The following is a 10,062-nucleotide window of genomic DNA, read 5'->3' as shown; positions in this document are numbered from 1 at the left end:
GGGAATCCAAAGAGGAATCCAAAATGTCAATATGCAAAGTGGCAAACGTATCAGCCAATCAGCGTCTGGGCGGGAACTACGTCACTTGCTCGTAATTTCCTTGTTCACTTCTAGTTCGTATGTATGGAAGCCCGTTTCCGCCACGTAAAAGAAAAAAAATGCAGGTCACAACTCATTATTTTGAGATAGTATCTCATTATTTTGAGATAGTATCTCGTTATTTTGAGATAGTATCTCGTTATTTTGACATAGTATCTCATTATAATGAGATACTATCTCATTATAATGAGATAACTTCTCAACAGGACCAGACCAGTCATTGTAGCCTAATTGTAGCTTATCCATAGGTGCTACATATAGCCTATTATTACAGTAGATTAGCTGGAGATGATGAACTTGATTATTAAAGATTATTTCAGACGGAGGTATACAAATGCTGAAATTTTGGCTCGATTATCTATGGAGCACAACATAAACATTAGTAAAAGAACTCTAGAAAGAGTGCTTCATAGAAATCAGCCGTACACCACCAGCGTTCAATACGTTGGTTCCCCGTGCTTGGACCTAGAGTGACAGTCTGGGGAAATGCCGTTTTCACTGCTGTGAATAAAACTTTGCATTGCGGCAATGTGTGTGTTCTCCGTCCCGCGATCCAATCTCACTTTCAATGGGCGACCATGCTGCATCACTGAATCAATGAAATACCCCGCTATAAGACGTGGGTCGCTGTTAGTTGGGTGGGTGTTTAGCCAGATCATCTTTGGCGAGAACCCATCAATGCAACCACTGATGCATATCCCATACGGCTTCAATTGGTCATATCCATCTATGTGCCACACATAATTCGGGCCACGACTGACATAGACTCTACGTCTCAGACGGTGCCGTGCACGGAGATCCACGCCACCACCATCCATTTGACGCAGCAAGAGACGAACGGTCTCTCTGTCCGTGATGATCCCTGCCATCCAACACTTCTGTTGCATCCACCTGTAGCCATGTTGTTGGCCAGAGGACTGTAATTGGCGATGTATGAAATCGGCTACTTCTCCGATGTCCGCCTTATTGCGTCTTCGCCACAGCTGATTCCTATGAAGCACTCTTTCTAGAGTTCTTTTACTAATGTTTATGTTGTGCTCCATAGATAATCGAAATTCCCATCACTACTCCCACCCCCCCACACATAAAACAGTCAGACACAATAGAAAGTGAAGTAGTTCCCGCCCAGACGCTGATTGGCTGATACGTTTGCCACTTTGCATATTGACTTTTTGGATTCCTCTTTGGATTCCTCTTTGGATTTCCTCTTTGGATTCCGTTTTGGATTCCGTTTTGCGGATTGAAATGTCATTTGAATATCGCAACACACGGAGCGTGGCGAAGTGGATTGCAATCACGGGGACGCTATAGCTTTTCAATTTGAATAAAGGAACTCAAAAGAATTTGACAAAATGTTATTGTATTTTTATTGTTATAACTTTTGCAAATTTAATTGAGGATTGCATTGTCACTTTGCATATTAAAATACAGTTTGAATAACGTATTTACAAATTACATTATGAAATTGCATAATGCATTGTCAATTGCATAACGTAATTACTTATTGAATTGCAAATTGCAAATTGCATTGCCATTTGAATTTTGCTACATATATGCTTCCATACGTAGTCACTTAATAGTTCGTCAAGTAAAATTGATTTATAAATCACAAAAACAACTCAATTGAATTGATCATCTTCAGTCTTACTTTGTACTTGAGGCCTTTTTCGGGCATCTGTTGGAGTGGGAGCACTCGAAGGTCTCTTCAAAAATCGCCTGATATTCATGGCTAATTAATGACAGGTAGGCAGGCATGATAATCCACAACGCGCAGGGCCATGTGTTTACATACTTCCTGTTTACATATTTTCCTGGATCCTGATTGGTGTCGCTGCCGCAGCCGCAAGGCACTGATTGGAGGGTCACAGACCATAATAGCATAGGCCTAGCGCAGATGAAAATGATTCAGATTACGGCGTTTGTTTGTTCAACAATATGAAACCTAGTCTTAGGTGTTTTAAAATGATGCTGAATTTATTTCCGATTATTCCAACGGCAGAATACAAGGCACAGGGAACTTAGAGGTGCGTAAACGCTATTTAGAGGTGCGTAAACGCTATTTCCTAAATTCCAGAGGTGCGTAAACGGCGTTTACGTGCGTTTACCCTCCACTACAGCCCTGGTTACGTTACTAAGTACCAGAGGACGGCTCTGCCGTCCTCCCATTGACTCCCATGTTATAAAAAAGAAAATATTTTAAAAGTAGAATATCTCAGAAAGTATAAAATATTTTCAAAATCTGGAAAAAAACGCGCGATTCCAAGCTATTCTGAATATTTAAAAATTTGAATGGAGTCTCTCGGTGAAAAATTGAGGAAGGAGATAGGTCCCAAAGTAAAATAAAACTTATGAAGAACAATAGTTGAGCGCTGCATTCAGCACTCAACTAATAAGCATTGCTTTTCTAAACAGAGCTACAAAGTGCTTTACAAATAAAAAGAAAGACAGCAAAACAACCAAACAAAAATTTATGTCTAAGAATAACTGTATCACAGGTCTTTTTTTTTTCACAATTATAAAACCAAAAATACCATCAATGAAAAGTGTACCAGGCAAAAAACATAAAAAATAACATTTAAACCTAAATAAACTCTTTAAAAGCTTTGTGGTACAGGTGAGACTTAAGGAGGGACTTAAAAGATGTCACCGAATCAGCTAACCTTATTTTCTCAGGCAATGCATTCCAAAGCTTTGGGGCTAACACAGAAAAAGACCCGTCCCCTTTAGCAGCTAGCCGGGACTCAGGAAGAGTGAGTAAAATATAAGTCACCGCTCCTCAGTGCCGTGCTCAGTGGTGATCAGAGAGCGGAGCGATGAGCGTTACCTGGTGATCAGAGAGCGAGCACAGCGGCCAGTGAGCCAAGTTAGCAATCAGCGAGGGAACTATGGAGAAGAGAGGGGCGAGGAAACATTAACGGTGACGATCAGCTCCGACAGGAGGAAGAGGCCACCGCCGATCCGGACTCCTCCTCCCCCTCTCCGGACCCCCCCCAGCCCCATCAGGTCTCCACCTCGTCACAAAACAAAGAACGCCTGAGACAGGTGAGGAAGGAGAGGACACCAACACCAACACGGAGCGACTGAGACGTCTTTGTGTTTCCTGTCGTGGGTCTTCAGTGTCGGTTCGTGTTTGACCCGAAGAGTTCCTGATGCCGTGTGTTTGTGTCCTAGGTGGTGATCAGATGGATGGAGACAAATGAAGAGGCGAATGACCCGGACCAAGGCCAGACCACCCCGGACCAAGGCCAGACCGCCCCGGACCACGGCCAGACCGCCCCGGACCAAGGCCAGACCCCCCCGGACCAAGGCCAGACCACCCCGGACCAAGGACAGACCGCCCCGGACCGAGGCCAGACCGCCCCGGACCGAGATCAGACCTCCCCGGACCGAGATCAGACCGCCCCGGACCGAGATCAGACCGCCCCGGACCGAGACCAGACCGCCCCGGACCGAGACCAGACCGCCCCGGACCGAGGCCAGACCCCCGATGAACCTGGTGAGTTCGCTGCATTGTTGTTTTTACCTGTTTGGGTGTGTGTTTACCTGCTTGTGTGTGTGTGTGTGTGTGTGTGTGTGTGTGTGTGTGTGTGTGTGTGTGTGTGTGTGTGTGTGTGTGTGTGTGTGTGTGTGTGTGTGTGTGTGTGTGTGTGTGTTAGAGCCCGACAAATATATCGGCGGTCCGATATTATCGGCTGATATTAGGCATTTTCCAAACTATCGGTATCGGCTGATTAATAAATATTAAAAAAATTAAAAATATATACATTGTTTTAAGTTATTGTGGTTTGTTCAAAGGACATTGATTTTCGTATCTTAAGTTTGTATTTTTATACATTTTATTTATGAGAAATTTAATGAATTTGGAACTTGACTTTTCTGTTTTGAAAATAAAATAAGATTAATCAATATTAAAAAAAAAAAATATGTATATATTTTTGTAGTTATTGTGTTTTTGTTCAAAGGACATTGATTTTCATATCTTAAGTTTGTAATACATTTTAATTATGAGAAATTTAATACATTTTGATTTTGACTTTTCTATTGTGACGATAAAAGAATAAAATAAAGTTTATTTTTAAACTGCATTACCTCATTATTTTAGTAAGGACTCATAAATAACTACAAATAACCAATGTTAGGGAAATCCGTTTATGTTTTGTTACGCGTTTCTGGAATTCCTTTTATTAATAAATATCGGCCGATATATCGGCCGATATATATTTATACCTTTATTGGTCGGGCTTTAGTGTGTGTGTGTGTGTGCGCGCGTACGTGCGTGCTGTATTGTATGCATTTATCTTTTGAGTTTGATGTGTCAGCATAATCACGAAACATTGACTGAGCGACTCACTGTCTCCGACAGCAGACAGGGCCCACAGAAAGGTCCTGTCCCAGGTCACGGGGAACACGAGGACCCGGTTGAGGGGACTCAGGGAGCTCTGGGCTGAGACCCTTACCATCGCCCTGCTGGATCAGGAGGAGGAGACGCCTTTCGGCCGCCCTTCAGGCCTGAACCCCGTCCCTGGCCAGACCGCCCCGGACCGAGGCCAGACCGCCCCGGACCGAGGCCATTCTGCCCCGGACCACGGCCAGACCCCCGATGAACCTGGTGAGTTCGCTGCAGTTTTTTTAATCTGTTTGTGTACCTGCGCGTGTGTGTGTGTGTGTGTGTGTGTGTGTGTGTGTGTGTGTGTGTGTGTGTGTGTGTGTGTGTGTGTGTGTGTTTGTGTGTGTGTGTGTGTGTGTGTGTGTGTGTGTGTGTGTGTGTGTGTGTGTGTGTGTGTGTGTGTGTGTGTGTGTGTGTGTGTGTGTGTGTGTGTGTGTGTGTTAGAGCCAGACTAATATATTGGCGGTCCGATATTACCGGTCGATATTAGGCATTTTCCAAACTATCGTATCGGCCGATTAATCAATATTAAAAAAATAAAATATATATATTGTTTTTAGTTATTGTGTTTTTGTTCAAAGGAGATTGATTTTCATATCTTAAATTTGTATTTAGATACATTTTATTTGCCAGAAATTTAATGAATTTAGATTTTTCTGTTGTGACAATAAAACAATAAAATAAAGTTTATTTTTCAAACTGCATTACCTCATTATTTTAGTGAGGACTCATAAATGACTACAAATAACCAATGTTAGGGAAATCTGTTTATGTTTTGTTACGCGTTCCTGGGATTTCTTTTTTTAATATATATCGGCCGATATATCGGAATATCAGATTTTTAAATCACCAAATATTTGTATCCGAATCGGCCTTAAAAATCCTTTATCGGTTGGGCTAAAGTGTGTGTCTGCGTGTGTGTGTGTGTGTGCGCACGCGCGTTTGCGTACGGTATGGTTTGCATTTATCTTTTGAGTTTTATGTGTCTGCATAATAACGAAACATTGACTGAGCGACTCACTGTCTCCGACAGCAGACAGGGCCCTCAGAAAGGACCTGTCCCAGGTCACGGGGAAAACGAGGACCCGGTTGAGGGGAGCTCTGGGCTGAGACCCTTACCATCGCCCTGCTGGATCAGCAGGAGGCGAAGCCTTTGGGCCGCCAATCAGGCCTGAACCCCTTCCCTGGCCAGACCGCCCCGGACCGAGGCCAGACCGCCCCGGACCGAGGCCAGACCGCCCCGGACCGAGGCCAGACCGCCCCGGACCACGGCCAGACCGCCCCGGACCGAGGCCAGACCGCCCCGGACCACGGCCAAACTGCCCCGGACCGAGGCCAGACCGCCCCGGACCGAGGCCAGACCGCCCCGGACCGAGGCCAGACCGCCCCGGACCACGGCCAGACCGCCCCGGACCGAGTCCAGCCCCCCCCGGACCGAGGCCAGACCGCCCCGGACCGAGATCAGACCGCCCCGGACCGAGTCGAGACCGCCCCGGACCGAGGCCAGACCGCCCCGGACCACGGCCAAACCGCCCCGGACCGAGTCCAGCCCCCCCCGGACCGAGATCAGACCGCCCCGGACCGAGTCGAGACCGCCCCGGACCGAGGCCAGGCCGCCCCGGACCGAGGCCAGGCCGCCCCGGACCGAGGCCAGGCCGCCCCGGACCGAGGCCAGGCCGCCCCGGACCGAGGCCAGGCCGCCCCGGACCGAGGCCAGACCGACCCGGACCGAGGCCAGACCGCCCCGGACCAAGGCCAGACCCCCGATGAACCTGGTGAGTTCGCTGCAGTTTTTTTTAATCTGTGTGTGTGCGTGCGTGTGTGTGTGTGTGTGTGTGTGTGTGTGTGTGTGTGTGTGTGTGTGTGTGTGTGTGTGTGTGTGTGTGTGTTACTGTACGTCCACACCAGGAGCGACCAAGCGTCAAAGACGCTCTGGTCGCTCACAAAGTTTCGCTGCAAATTTTTCTGTTCGCTTTGGTCGCTCAAGTCGCTCATGACGTACAATTCAATTATGCAGACGCATTTAAAGGAACCGTATGCGTTTAGTAGGCCCTACAGACAGCCATATCAAATAGTGAACTCTCCCATACACCTTGGCCATATTGCCGAGACGGTTTTGCTTGTTCGATAAAGTGCTTCGACAACAAGTAGGACAGTGATTCCCCCCAATATAAAAAAAATCCTAAAATGTAGGCTAATTACAACCGAGAACAAAAAACCCTGCGTGCTGTAGTAGTTAAAATATGTTTCACTGATCTGGATCTGCAAATCATGATCTGCACTCATTCGTCGCATTCAAAACAAATAGACGTTGGGACACATGGCTAATTTGCATACGTGCACAGGACTGGTTGGCTCCGCAAGGCAAATAATGGAACATATCTATCTATCTATCTATCTAGGCCTTTCTGTCTATCTATCTATCAACGCGTGTCTAGTTTTAATGTGATGTATTGTGTGTATTATCCAGTCAGACTTGTTCTGTGTGGTATTGTAGGCTACTGTCCTGTGTGGGACGAACCACCTAAATGGATTCCCGACGATTTGTGTCGTTTGGTATTAATAAAGACTTGACTATCTATCTAGACTATTTAATTAAAAATTATTCACCTCAGGCTCCGTGAATAGTGGGGAATAGAGGGATAAAAGACAAGAGATATATCCCTTGTCATTTATCCCTCGTCTTGTCGATTAGTTTGTTTATGTGACGATTTCAAATACTTTTTTGGTTTTGTTTAAAGCATGCTACACGCGATTGGTTGGTTAGATTGGTGGCATGTAGAGCAAATTATAATGATTCCCGCTTAAATACGAACGTTCTAGATGTAGCCTATAAATACTCCCGCTTATCATCACTTGATATCCAAACCACTATGGCGTTTCGATCTCTGAACTGAAAAAGGGTGGGTTCGTACAACACCGGGTGCCCAGTTACAGCCGCGATTAATACTTCAGCCGACATTTTGTTCAGTGAGTGAATAAAGGTAGGTAGGAACCAAAGTGCCTGCCGATGTTCCCTGGGATCCACGCAAGCGAAGAGCGTCTACATTCCGATTGGCTGTCAGTGTTTGGTCGCTGAAGCGAATAATAGTCATTTGCATAAAGTTAAAAAGTTTTCAACTTCTTTTTGACGCTCTGGTCGCTCAACTTTGGCCGCTGGTAGCGTTGGTCGCTTTGGTCGCTCTGGTCGCTCTTGCCCATAGAAAGTGAATGACTTCCGGCGATTTGGTCGCTCAATTCGCTTCTGGTGTGGACGGACAGTTAGAGCCCGACTAATACATCGGCGGTCCGATATTATCGGTCGATATTAGGCATTTTCCACACTATCGGTATCGGCCGATTAATTAATTGTAATAAAATAAAATATATATATTGTTTTTTAGTTATTGTGTTTTTGTTCAAAGGAGATTGATTTTCATATCTCAAGTTTGTGTTTTTATACATTTTATTCATCAGAAATGTAATGAATTTTGATTTAGACTTTTCTGTTGTGACAATAAAAGAATAAAATAAAGTTTATTTTTAAACCGCATTACCTTATTATTTTAGTGAGGACTCATAAATGACTTCAAATAACCAATGTTAGGTAAATCTCTTTATGTTTTCTGGAATTTCTTTTTTTTATATATATCGGCCGATATATCGGAATATCGGATTTTTAAATCACCAAATATTTGTATCGGTATCGGCCTTAAAAATCCTTCATCGGTCGGGCTCTAGTGTGTGTCTGTGTATGTGTGTGCGCACGTGTGTGTGCGTGCTGTATTGTATGCATTTATCTTTTGAGTTTGATGTGTCAGCATAATCACGAAACATTGACTGAGCGACTCACTGTCTCCGACAGCAGACAGGGCCCTCAGAAAGGACCTGTCCCAGGTCACGGGGAACACGAGGACCCGGTTGAGGGGACTCAGGGAGCTCTGGGCTGAGACCCTTACCATCGCCCTGCTGGATAAGGAGGAGGAGAAGCCTTTGGGCCGCCCTTCAGGCCTGAACCCCTTCACTGGCCAGACCGCCCCGGACCGAGGCCAGACCGCCCCGGACCGAGGCCAGACCGCCCAGGACCAAGACCAGACCGCCCCGGACCAGGGCCAGACCGCCCCGGACCAGGGCCAGACCGCCCCGGACCAAGTCCAGACGGATCAGAAGGAGAAGCCTTTGTGCCGCCCTTCAGGCCTGAACCCCTTGGGAGACATTAAGACGGCCACACAGCAGGCTGAGGGGAAGGGCCCCAGGTCTTGGATGCATGTCCTGTAAAAAAATAATATATATATGTATATAATAATAATAATAGCATACAAAAAACCCAAAAAAATAAAAGCCCCATAAAATGTATTACTGCACCATTGTACAGACAAAGTATGTACGTCAAACATCTGATGGCACCCAACCCATCATCAATGTGGACTTGGGCGGGACCCATCCGATGTTTGAGGTCCATACTTTGTCTGGGCCCAGGTGAATTTATAAAAAGTATGTACGTCAACATCTGATGGCACCCGACCAGGTCGACATCAATGTGACATCACACAGGAGGGAAACCCCAGCCCTGTCGGAGCCCGGGTGAATTTAAACAAAGTAGTCAAACATCTGATGGGACTCAACCAAGTCCTCATCGGTGTTGCATCACACTGAGGTGTGTAATGCTTTGTTTAAATTCACCTGCGCTTGGACCAAGCTGCGGTTTCTCTCCAGTGTGAAGTCACATCGATGTGGACTTGGTCGGGTCCCATCCGATGTTGGACGTACACACTTTGTTTCAATTCGCCTGGGCCCAAATGCCAATTCTTGCATATAAAATCGAATAAAAATATGTTTGCCGGCGGTTGTTCGAGGGAAAGTAATAGCTAAAACCTCTAAAATAAAGAAACTTAAAGCAGAGGCGTACCAGAACCACTCTTTAAGATTAAGAGAACTGGAACAGCAATATCAAAAGACAAACAACCCGAATATATGTAAAAAATTTGATAAATTATATATTAATGGACGAATATGGAAAAAAGAACATATTTATGAAACAAAATTAGTATGAAATTGGCCCAAGAGCAACTAAACTCCTAGCAAAACGTATACGAAAACAACAAGCAGTTAATACCATTCATACAATTAAGGATCCATGCACCAATGAGACGATAGACGAGCCGGAAAATATAGAAAGAGTATTTAGGGGGTTCTATGAAAAATTATATACACAACCGGCTGCTGCGAACGAGGAAGAAATTAGAACCTTTTTAAACTAATTGGATTTACCATCGATTGGCACTTACCAAAATGAAAGATTAACAGCAGACATTACAAGGGAAGAGATTATTTATGCTATAAAACCATTGAAAAACGATAAATCTCCAGGGAGCGATGGTTATCCTGCAGAGTGGTACAAGATTTTTAAGGAGGAACTGCTACCAGCTCTCCAGACTTCCTTTAATTGAACTCTAAAAGAAAACAAAACACCACCAACATGGGCAGAAGCAATTATATCAGTCATTCCAAAACCAGGCGAAGATAAGGATAGATGTGAAAATTATAGACCGATCTCAATACTACATTTAGATTATAAACTATATACGTCAATTATC

This window comes from Gadus chalcogrammus, unplaced genomic scaffold, assembly GCF_026213295.1.
Source record: "Gadus chalcogrammus isolate NIFS_2021 unplaced genomic scaffold, NIFS_Gcha_1.0 GACHA073, whole genome shotgun sequence".
NCBI classification, from domain to species: Eukaryota; Metazoa; Chordata; class Actinopteri; order Gadiformes; family Gadidae; genus Gadus; species Gadus chalcogrammus.
Note: the sequence above shows the minus strand (reverse complement) of the source record.